Consider the following 13258-nt stretch of genomic DNA (forward strand, 5'->3'; position numbering starts at 1 on the left):
CAGGTGCCCAGCTCAGAAGTTCCATTCTTGTCACAACAAATCCAGAACAGGTGCTATGAAGATGTTGGTATTAATTAGATCACACATGAAATAGTTCGTATCACATTTCACAGGTGTGAAAATTCTTTTTTTCCCTTTGCTTCTTGTATGATTTGGAAAATAAAGTCACTATTGAAAGTATATATTTTGGAGCCAAACACAGTGGCACACACCATAGGCTGATGCAGGAAGATTGCACATTTAGTGTAGGTCCATCATGAGACCCTGTTTCAAAAAACTAAAGCAGGAAAAGGAGTGTGTGTGTGTGTGTGTGTGTGTGTGTGTGTGTGTGTGTGCTTAATTTAATTTAGTCTGTTTCAAAAATATTTATCCATCTCTGCCGGGGCCAACCGGCAGCAAACCAGGGTTCGCAGATTGGGGTTCCTGAAAGAGGGGACAAGGACTAGGAAGAAAAAGAAGAGAGACAGACACACCGGGTCCGGGATGTCCGCAGTCCAGGCAAAGACTACCAAGACTGCCGCGTTTATTTTCCACTCCCCCTTCTTCCCTCCTCCTGACCCAGGGAACCTCCAGGTGTTACATTCATATGGTAATTCTCAGGTCATTTACATAGAATAGGGCCAGAAAGCAATAAGACAATAAAGCCATCCTCTGATGCAAGTCAAGGTACAGTTTGATTCTACTCTGGCTCCCAACACATCTCCAGATAGAAATTTTTAGAAAATTCAAATGATTCAATCATATTTCTAGTCCTAGAGAAATTCAGCCATGTTAAGCCACTATAAGTTTAAAAGGGATACCAGAATGTATCAAAAGACAAGATAAAGTGAGTTTAGATTTAAATTTAGATGAATTCTATTTAAATGGCCTGTGATAAGGTTTTTAAGAATTGTTAATTCCATGCTTAGTTTAGAAAAGTCTAGGTATATGTTAGTATAACCAAATAGGTTTTTTTTCTTTAAATCTTTATTGTAGGGCCAGGAATTTAGCCTAGTGATAGAGTGCTTGCACGAAGACCCTGGTTCGATTCCTTGGTTCCACATACATAGAAAAAGCTGGAAGTGGTGAAGTGGCTCAAATGGCAGAGTGCTAACCTTGAGAAAAGCCCAAGGGCAGTGCTCAGGCCCTGAGTTCAAGCCCCTCGACTAGCAAAAAAAAATCTTTATTGTAAAGGGGATGAACAAGGCAGATATGCTATTAACAATAGAAGAGAGAGTAATACAAAGAAGAAGAATAGTAGATGGTTTATTTTAAAAAACTAAAATGTGCTGGGTGCTAACGGCTCACCTATAATCCTAGCTATTCAGGAGGCTGAGATCTGAGGATTGAGGTTCAAAGCCAGCCCTGGTAGGAAAGACTGTGAGACTCTTACCTCTCATTAACCACCAGAAAACCAGTAATGGCACTGTGGCTCAAATGGTAGAGCACTAGCCCTGAGCAGAAAGAGGCACAAGGACAGTGCTTTTGCCCTTAGTTCAAGCCCTGCAGCCAATAGCAAAAAACAAAAAACCAAAACTGCTTTTGTAAATTTAAGTCTAAGGCGCTGAAAGAATAAAAAGGCAAGAGAATGACTGTTGAGGTAGTATACATATTAAGAAAAACAAGGACGTTTTCTTAAAGGAAGTTGTTACTATATAACATGATACAAAAAGTACAAAGATACACAAATTTTGTATTTGACTAGATTTGATTTTCCATTATTGTGGCAGAAGGATGATCAAAATACAATGATTCTGCTAAATTAAGAGGATACCAAGAAGGAAAAACAACTCTCCCTGTAATCAGCCTTAAGTAGAAAACAGGATTGTGATTATAGGGCAGAGAAGATGGAACCATGTGAAGTACTTCAAAAGCAAATGAGGTCATCATTAATCTTCTGAATGGTGAAAGAAGCAGATCTGAGCGAGTTATCTAAATAATTTGGCATCACTCATGCTAATTGTTCTACATAATATGGAGGGGAGGGCTTTTCTTTTTTAAAGACTTAGATCTTGGGTTTAGTTATTTGTACATGTTACTCTTTTTAGATTCAGAATATCTCAGAGGTAGAATGGATTTGAAAAGTAGGCCAGGAGTTTGTCCTAGTGGTAGAGTATGTGCCTAGCATGCACCTAGACCTGGGTTTGATTCCTCTATACTGTATATATAGAAAAAGCCAGAAGTGGTGCTGTGGCTCACGTGGTAGAACTTTAGCCCTGAAAAAGCTCAAAGACAGTGGTCAGGCCCTGAGTTCAAGCCCCAGGACTGGCAAAAAAAAAAAAAAAGTAAACTTTTCACTGTTTCCCTTAAGTGTCCACTAGGTTCTACTAACCAGACTAGTTCTACTCCCCCAGAGTAGAAAGGCCAGTTTTATATTCTCATTTCTTTTTCTGAATGTCTTTAAATAAATTAGACTCTTTTTTCTTTTACTGAACTAAAATCTGGATCCTTAAAATGTTTATTCAAGATATGCCTTCTGGAATCATAAGACTTTTGAAAAATTACTTTGTCAAGTCACTGAAGAAAAAAGTTAATGAAACGGGGCCAAATATAAGATTCTGTAGCCTAGCATTAGGAAATTCATCTTCACTGACACTGTTTTCCTCAGACTGAAAAAAATTATTTAGAAACATATTTAGTGGTATCTTTAGGAAACATGTTGAGGGGCAGGGAATATAACACAAGGATAATGCTTACTTAGCATGTTTGAAGCCCTGGCTTGACCTCACAGTATTCAAACAAAATAATATATGTAATAATAAGGAAGGAAGGAAGACACAGCCTATACAAAGACACCAAAAAAAGGGCGACCATGTGAGATGACAAATATATTCATTTGTTTGACTTTAGTAACCATTTGATAATGAGGCTATATATCAAAAACAGGTTGCATATCCTATGTATATGCATTTATACATACATAAATAATTAGAAAGTGACACCTCGATGCAATATGTAAAACATTGATGTTTAGTTACTTAAATAAGGATGTATAGTAATTCAAAGACTTTCACAGACTAGAACATTTAGAGATAGGAAAGAAGAAAGGAAAAAGAGGGGAGAAGCGAGGAAGAGAGGGAGTGGAGAGGAAGAGAGGGAGAAGAGAAGAGAAGAAGAGAGGAGAGGAGAGGGGAAACTTTTCAAACATTTAAAGGAAAAGAATAAATGTAAAAATAAGATCATTTGCAGCTATACAAAGTCTCAGGATTTCTCAAGAAGGTACAGAACGATGTATTCTACCAAAACAATAGAATAAACCTAGAAAGCAATAACTTTCCTCGAATACATAGAAGATCTAATTCAGGAAAAGGTAGAAATGGTCCCTAGGAACCAGGGCAAGAAGTCCAGGAAGCCCACTGAGCAAGAGTCTCACAGAGGAGCAATGCTACTGGAGGCTAAGGTCATCTGACTACAGATTTGTCCACTAAGGCATCACTAAGAAAACAGTGAAACTCATGGATTGACTTTGCCTGAATGAACAGAATGCACTTTAATTAATAACAAATTTACTACAAATTAAGCAAACATGTAGGTCTCCAGAGACAACAAAAATTTTTACAAGAAAGGAAATATGACCATAGTACACTGATGAGCTGAGCAGGAAATAACATTTATATCATCATAATAATGTGAACAGTAGATATTCTTGAAAAGAGAATATGGAGAAAACCATCTGGGTGTGGATATGTGATATATGGAGAAAAAGGCATGAAAATAGTTCTAAAATAAGAGAACTATTTCCCATCTTTTATAATTGAAAAGCAATACGTCTGAAGGATCATGTAGTTGTGTTTAAAATCTTTTTTGATAAACACAAAGGTAAATCTAAAATAAACATCTTATACAGCCAAAAATATTCTTTTTTTAATATTTTTATTGTGGTGAATAGAAGGGTTACATTATATTCATCAGACAGAAGATGCATAACTTCACAAACATTGATACCTTTTCTCATGACATGGTTCCCATTTCCCTCCCACCCTCCCCCCACTTATCTTGATTTCCCCCCTTCCCTATCCAATTTCAAATAACCAATTAAGCCCATATAAAATATATCAGATAACAAGGTGAGATGAGAGATGAGAGATAACGTAGTACATTAAGGACAGCAGTCACTCATTATATGGATTTTGTTTCCTTATCCTGTAGGTCCTTACATTTAGTGTCATACTATTGGCCTTTTGTCTCTAGACTTTGTTCTATCGTAAATCTCGGCTAGGAGAGCCCAAGATTTCCACTGATTATGACAAATGAGGGAGACTATTGGACCTATGTTCCTTTGAGTCTGGCTTAATTCACTTAATATTATTTTTTCTAAGTCTTTCCATTTCCTTACAAATGGGGTGATGTCATTCTTTCTGACAGCAGCATAGAATTCCATTGTGTATAAATACCACATCTTGTTGATCCACTCATCAACTGAGGGGCATGTGGATTGGTTCCCTATCTTTGCTATGTTAAATAGTGCTGCAATGAATATCATTGTGCTAGTGGATTTAGTATGTTCTTGTTTCTGAACCATTGGGTAAATGCCAAGTAGTGGACTTGCTGGGTCCTAGGGGAGCTCTATGCTTAGTCTTTTGAGGAACTGCCATACTGCTTTCCATAGCAGTTGAACGAGTTTGCACTCCCACCAACAGTGTAGTAGTGATCCCTCCTGGCCACATCCCCTCCAGTATCTGTTGTTATTAGTTTTCTTGATCCTGGCCATTCTGACTGGAGTGAGGTGGAATCTTAGAGTTGTTTTGATTTGCATTTCTTTTATGACCAGAGATGTTGAGCATTTCTTCATGTGTCTATAGACCATTTTTATTTCTTCTTCAGAGAAGACTCTCTTTAAGTCCCAAAAATATTCTTTAATAATGTGAAGCTGTAAGCATGGAGCTGTTAATTTCATTACAAGCCTGAAAGAACTATTAGATTAACACTCATTAACATAAATATTTCTAATTTCCACACTGGATAAAAACAAATGCAAAATGATCTTTCAAGACATTACATACGAGATCCAAAAGTAAGGGAAAGTGATGAGCATCATTTGAATACTTGAGTTTGGAATGTTTTCACATGCATGGTAAAAAGCTTAGGGATGAAGCCCTAATCTAAACATGAAATTAATTTATGTCTCATGTACACATGACCTGGAAGTAGTTCTTTTTTTTTTCTTTTCTGCCAGTCCTGGGGGGTTGAACTCAGGGCCTCAACACTATCCTTGGGCTTTCTCAAGGTTAGAGCTCTACCACTTAGGCCACAGCACCACTTCTGGCTTTTTCTATGTATTTGGTACGGAGGAATCAAACCTGGGTCTTCGTGCATGCTAGGGAAGCACTCTACCAGTAAGCCAAAATCCCAGCCCATGACTTGGAAGTCGTTCTATGTAATATTTTTAATGGTCCTATATTTGACTGTAACCTGTCACACAAGGTCAGTTGTAAATTTGTACTTGTGGAATCATAATAATAGCACAAAAGATTTCAGATTTGGCAGCATTTGTGATCTGGTTTTCTGGGTAAGGAATAGTTGATCTCTACTTAGCTTATTTGTTTGGATAAACTTTGTTGAGTAAGTTAAACTGTCTTTGATGAGTATATACCAGTAAGATAATATGACAATATCAATAATGTTTATTATTATAATATAATATGTAATTTTATATTGAAATATATTATACTAACATAATAGAAAAATAAATAAATGGGAGCCAAGTTTAGCCAAACTTGATTTTAAGTTTCTCATATTTTTGTCTATGCATAAAATTACCTTAATCTCTTTCAAAATGATTCTAGGAATTTATGTTACCATTATTCTACTAGAAAATACATCCCTCTTCTCCCATCCAATACACACACACACACATACACACACACGCACACATTGGTTTTCATTGGTGTTCCTATTTTGCATTTTGAAGATCACATATTCGGTCTATGAACATAACCACATTGTTTTATCAGTTTTTTAAGCCTGAAATTGGCTTTAACAAAGATTCGACATCTGCAGTGCGTACTATTCTGTCATGTTTTCATAGTAGCTTTCTGTTTTTCACTGAAAATGTATCCTTGTCTGAAAGAAGTAACACTTGGGAGATACTCATGATTTTTGCCATTACTTAATATTTTAAATTCTGACACATTTGCATTCTATCCTTCAAATTTATATTTTAGAAGCCCTATTTATAAAGGGAATATTATTTTCTTTTTATCTAAGGCCTTAAAATGTCAAATAAATATGTGTCAAAACTGTTGTCATATACACTCTCTAATTTCTGAGACCTTTTGTCATCATCTTGGGGACCCAGGTTTCCTTTTCCCAACAATGAATCACCTGGACTTTGACTACATCTCTCTTTTTCCTAAAGAAGCTAAATCTGTTCTGATGTTTGACAGTGATATCCCTGGATTTCCACTTCCCTGGGCTATCAAATCCAGTGCTACCACTAGATACTGTAGTCACCAAAACCATCTTCTCCATAAAATATATTCTATACCTCTAATATTGGCCCTATACTAATCTGCTTGAAGTTACATATAATCCTTGGGTCATGAAAAAACATCTGATAGATTACTATATTCATACAAGGGATAAAATAAATGTGAATTCAATGTTAGCTCAAATAGCACAATGTCAGATCAAATAAAAATATACGGTCATATCAAAAGCAACACCCACAAGAATACTCCTGACTTTCCAGCTATTCTAATCTTAGTTATGCCATAAAAGGTTCTGTTTTTAAACATATTTATCTTGGAGGATTTGACAATCATTTAAATTTCAAAATCCTACTTGCTATTTAGTTTGTGAGATTGATAGTTCATGTGAGCACATTTACTTTCTTTCTGTGACTCATTTTTGCTTCATATTGAAAACCAATTTTTCTAATATTTATATGAAAGAAAATTAATCTGTCCCCTGAAATGAATAATGACTTAGGTAAAGAACGAGTCAATGCCTGGACAGCTGTAAAATTCCATTGTTTTATTCTATTTCCTCATACAGCACTTTTGGAAAACGAATGAAAATTAGCTCAAAAGGGCTTTAAATTTATCATATTTTTAAATATTTAATAAAGCATGCCAATAGGAGAGCAAGTCATGATTTGAAGTTCAAGTTATTTTTGCAAAACTGACTTTATCACCACAATATTGATGAACAATAAATAACATTCTCAGAGTCAAGAATGCCTAAAATAATTCTATAATCAAACTTTCCTATACTCTATTACTATACTTCAGCTATACCCTGCAGCCCATTTTTTGCTCTTAATTATATTTTAGGTAAGGTCTTGTGTTTTTGCCAGACTAGCCTCCAATTATGACCTTGTGTAGGAAGACAAATGCACATTGCCTTGCCCAACCATTAATTGATATGGAGTTCTCAATAAATTTTTAATTTTTTAAATCTTTAAGTAGTTGTACGAAGGGGTTTCAATTCAACAGTTAATTTATAAACATAATGAATATTGATCAATGTATTTTCCCCTTGTGGTCCCTAACTTCCATCCAATCTCCATCTCCTAGCTTGCGATTGCAGACATAAAAGACTGTATCAGATCCTTATTTTTTTATTATTTTTTTTTGCCATTCCTGGGGCTTGGATTCAGGGCTGAGCACTGTCCTTGAACTTCCCTCAAGATTTGTGCTCTATACTTGAGCTACAGCACCACTTCGGCATTTTCTGTATATGTGGTACCAAGGAATTGAAGCCAGGGCTTCATGCATGCTAGGCAAGCACTCTGCCACTAGGTTATACTTCCAGCCCCTGTATCAGATCCTTATAAGCCAACATTTTTTTTCTTTTTATTTATTTTTTTATTGTAATTAGTAAAAGGGTTACATGATATTTGCCAGATAGAAGGTGCATTAATTCACATACATTAATACCCTTTCACATGTCTTGGTACCCATTTCCCTCCCCCCCCACCCCCCACCCGTCTTGGTTTTCCCCCCTTCCCTATCAAATTTCAAATATCCAAATACAAATAAATTCAATATATCAGATAACAAAGTGAGATACTATAACAATATGAGATAACCAAGGGACAGCAAAGGAGATGAGAGACAACATAGTACATTAAGGACAACAATCATTCATTATGTGGATAAGCCAACATTTTAAAGTTGTGTCTCCTTAAAGCTTCAAGAAAAGACCCTGTTTTCACTTCACAGTTGCTACAATAATATAATATCTAAATGGGTAAATTTAATCACATATGATTTTCCAAACTACCATGAAAGACTTCCTGTAAGAGTTTAACCAAACTTAGATTACAACTAAATTATATTCTTTTCATTTCTACAAACAACAAATTATAATATTTATACCACTTCTCCAAATGATTAGAAAACCAAATATTAGGAATTAATTTATTGCATGTTTAATTAAGAATGAATGCATTTCCTATCTGTCAGTGATCTCTAGAAAGAGAGAGAGAGGGGGAAGAGCACTCTACCACTAGATCCGACTCCCAGCTCCTCCAGTAGGAATTTTAAGCAAGAATTGAAGTCTTGGTCTAAAATCTGTAAGGTTAGGAAGCTGTAAACACAAAACAAAATTTCGGCAAGCATTGAAATCTTAGTTTAAAATCTGTAAGTAGGCTCAGGAAGCTGTAAGCACAAAGCAAAATTTCTGTGTCACCACCTTGAAGCATAATTCCTTCCCGAAGAAACCTTGGAGTTTGCTATTTAGGACCAAAAAAGTGTAAGGCATAGCTCAAGCAGTAAAATATCTGCCTAGTAGGCACAGATCCTGAGTTCAAACCCTACTGTCACATTGTGGGTACACTGAGCACTTCCCAAGGACCTGTGTACAATCAGGTCAAAGACCATCACATTATCATGAGGAAGACAAAAGAATACAAACACATGACAATGTGACCCTTGCTGTACCAAAGTACTCTGGAGGCAAAAGAAAGGGCCTCAAATTCACCCACAGAAGTTACAAACACCCATAAGGGTTTGAGCTAAGGGACTGAGCACTGTCCTTGGACTTTCTCAAGGCTAGAGCTCTACCACTTGAGCCACAGCACCACTTCCGGCTTTTTTACAATGTATGTGATACCGAGGAATAAAACCCCAGTCTTCGTGCATGCTAGGCAAGCACTCTACCACTAGGCCAAACTCCCGGCCCCTAAGCCAAATTTTTAAATGAGCAGGAGTTACTGAGATAGAGGAACAAATTCAAATACAGAAATGATTTGCACGAAATAATTTTAGTTTTAAAGGCCCAGGTGTGGCACAAAGGATACGGATGCAAAAAATTTAGCTGAACATGTGGTCAGTAGGTAGAGAATTTCATGTGCTGAGCCAGAGCACCTGAATTATACTGTGAGAGCCATGGGAATTTGTCTAAATCACTGATCCAATCAAGCTGAATGTCCAAAAAATAACCTTGACTGATTCAAAAGATGCAAATGCTTAGATGGAGTTACTGTTATTTGATTGTTCCATATTGTATATATATAGGAAGATGTACAAATTCAGGCAAAATAGGAATTATTTTATTTTGTGTGTATGTGTGGGTGTGCACAAGCACATACACACACACACACACACTCACACACACACGCACGCATGCCAGTACTGAGGTCTTGGACTCAGGTCCTGGGCACTGTCTCTTAACCTCTATTGCTCAAGGCTAGCACTCTACTAGTTGAACCTCACCTCCATTTTTGGCTTTTTTAATGTCTAATTGGGTCTTAAATCGGAGAAATCCTCATATCCTTTGCTCTGCTGGTTGACTTCAAGCTAAGATCCTCATTTCTCAGCCTCGCGAGTAGCAATGATTACAGAGTTTAGCCACCCTCACTGGGCCTACTCCAGGCAGTTTGTGGTACATTTTCTGGAACTAACAAATTAGACTCCTGGTACACTGAATCATTACATACTGTAATATATTGAACAGTCTCTCCGTCAACAAAAAACTCTATAATTCATTGTTTCCATCTTTATTTTTCTTTAAAAAAATGTTAGCCAAAACACCATTCTCTAACTAGTAAAGTATCAAAGTATCCTATCAAATTATGGATATTTAACTGCTAAGTAGAAGTGGAGGAAGCTATTATTGGTAAGTTAGAGGAAATGGGGCTGAAATACACTTCCTCCTTATTTTAACTCACATGGTTACTATTGCAGTTTTGTTTTCAATGTGTCTATGAGAAACCCTTGAAGTTGATGTCATAATATAATTTGATGTGGCCACAAAATCTCAGTATGAAATGCACAGTAGCTGCGAGATCCAAATAATCAAAATATCTCCGTGCAATTTTTAAAAAATAAACATTTTTGAGAGTCAAGGATCCCAAGGGATATTCTTTTTGTTTTTTTTTAATTTAAGAAAAGAACAATCATTCTCATTACTGAGTTAGTAAAGCATTCATGAATGCAAGTCAGAGACAGAGTAGATGTAGCCAAAAATGGAATCAAATAAACCAAATGAAATTTGACTTAATTGTGCATTAAAATGTGTTTCTGAAGGCCTAGTCCAAAAACAAAATAAATTATGCATGGAATTAAATTGTATTTTTGCCTTGTTGTCAAAACCAAAATGTGTCATGGAGTTCATAGGTGGAGAAACTGTTAAATACAAATATTAATAATAATAAATAAAAATAATGACAGGTTTGATTATTCTTGAATAGGATTATATTTTCAGTTTTATCATAATTTTCATGATAGTTCACCTTTTTCTTCCTCAATATATGACCAGTTAAATCTGTGTGACGTGATTGCTTGACGTCACATGTCATGATTTTAAACATTCTACAAAATATAATAAGATAGATAAGAGGGCTATAATAGAATTTTATGCTATGTACAGAATATATTATTCAGCTAGAATCATCAGTGTTTGAAGAGATCTCTAGAAGAAATCATGTTCTACTACAAGCTTCATCAATTAAGGAGCTAGGAGACATTGTATTAAACTGTGTCACAGCAGTTCATCAAGTAAAAATGATCAGTAAGTACACGTTTTTAAAAAAAATATCTTGGTCTGGAGTTTGGCCTAGTGGTAGAGTGCCTGCCTAGCATGCATGAAGACCCAGGTTCAATTCCTGGTACCACATACATAGAAAAAAGCCAGAAGTGGTGCTGAGGCTGAAGTGGTAGAGCTCTAGCCTTGAGAAAGTCTTAAGGACAGTGTTCAGGCCCTGAGCTCAAGCCCAGAACTGGCAAAAAAAAAATCTTTATTAAGTGGTTTTACAAAGGGATTTAAATCCAGAAGTCAGGTTACAAATGATAAGTGTGCTTTTCACAGCATCTAAAAAGTCTCAGCTCGAAGCCAGTCCACCAAAACGCCAGGGGTAGAAGGCCAGCTTGGAGCAGATATATTAAGGGACAGAGCCAGAGTGCTCAGATCAATCCCTCCTATGGGCATGTGGGAAGTGGAGGGGAGGGGAGGGGAAGGAAGACAATGAGAGTGTAGTGCTTCCTAGTGCACTTAAAAAAAAAAATTGGCCAGTCCTGGGCCTTGAACTCAGGGCCTAGGCACTGTCCTGTCCTTAGGCTTTTTCCTCAAGGCTAGTATTCTACCACTTGAGTCACAGCACCATTTCCAGCTTTTTCTATGTATGTGGCATGAAGGAATCAAATCCAGATCTTCGTGCATGGTATACAGTCATTCTACCACTAGGCCAAACTCCCAGCCCAACATACACTGTTGATGTAATTTTATATTTATTTGTTTGTTAGCTTGAGCTCAGGGCCTGGGCACTATCCCTGAGTTCTTCAGCTCAAGGCTCTACTACTTTGAGCCATAGAACCACTTCTGGTTTTCTGGTGGTTAATTGGGGATAAGAGTCTGGTGGACTTTAATGCCACTGCTGGCTCTGAAAGCCATCCACGGATCTCAGCCTCCCGAGTAGCTAGAATTACAAGTGTGAGCCACCAGTTCCCAGCTTGATGGATTCTTGGTTTTTGTTGTTGCTGTTATTGTTATTGGTAGTGAGGCTTGAACTCTAGTCCTGAGCCCTGTCCTGAGCTCTTCAGCTCAAGGCTACCATTCTATCACTTGAGTCACAGCACCACTCCTGGCGCATGCCTGGCAATGCCTGAATGGTTATCACATTGGTGAGATGCTATTGGCATATATGTAGTGCATAGAGGACAATGATGCTGCTAAATATCTTTAATGCACTGGAAAGCACAACAAGAATTATTCAGAGGTGGGGGGAAGGGAAATGGGTACCAAGACATGTGAAAGGGTATCAATGTACGTGAATTAATGCACCTTCTATCTGGCAAATATCATGTAACCCTCTTACTAATTACAATAAAAAAATGCAAAAAAAAAGAATTATTCAGAGAAATGATGCCTCAGGGTTGAGAAAACTGAGCTAGAGAAGATGAATATGTTTAAAGAATTAGGCATTCAGTATCCACTAATTACACAGTACCTCCAACTTACCATATATTTAACAGCTTAAAACAACACACATTTGATAGCTCAATCAATTTCTGAGGACCAGCTGTCCAGCTGGGCCTTCTATTGGGCTGCAGTGTGTCTAGGTTACTATAGTTCCAGTGCCAGTCAAGGCCACTGTCTCTTCTAAGGCCTGACAGAAGATTCTGCTTTTAAGCTCATCTGGTAATTTGAAGAATTCAGTTGCTTACAGATTCTCAGCCTGAGACCCTCACTCCCTTGCTGTCTGCTGTGCAAGACTGACCTCTGTTCCTGGCCATATGGTCTTTTCCATAGGGCAGCTGGCAACCAGGCAGCTTGTTTCATAAAAGCTAAAGAGAGAGAGAGTCCAGCACATTCTATAAAGACAGTTTTACACACACGACTGGCAAAAATAGGTCAGCATTTAGCAAATGCTAACTAAGCATCATACCAGATAATTGACTGGTAGATCAAGTGTCTTATTTTTTCTGAGAATTTGCTGAGTCATCTTTAATCTTCACAGATTAAAATATATAATAGGTAAATAAAAACAGAAGGCTTTTGACATCATATCTAAATAAATGATCAGAAATAACTTTCCAAAGACTTTAAGGCCAAGTCAAAAGGCTCATAAGAAAAGATGTACTAATCACCAATGGCTTCTTTGAATTGGGTAATTTTCAGACATTACTTGAATGTGTGTGACTAAGTATTTTTACAGATAAGAAGCAAAGTTTTGGGAGTTTCTGGGATTTGAACCAACAGAAAGAGCAAAAGACTGGGCTTCCTGGATGCTGGCATAAGAGCTCATTTAAGTTTTGTGGAGGGAGTTCATTGAACTAGTGAAAAAGGCAGAAACAAAGCAATTACTTGAAGGCTCATATTTAAAAAAAAGAAAAGA

This window comes from Megascapheus bottae, chromosome 1, assembly GCF_031878675.1.
Source record: "Megascapheus bottae isolate mThoBot1 chromosome 1, mThoBot2.hap1, whole genome shotgun sequence".
In the NCBI taxonomy this organism is placed as follows: Eukaryota; Metazoa; Chordata; class Mammalia; order Rodentia; family Geomyidae; genus Megascapheus; species Megascapheus bottae.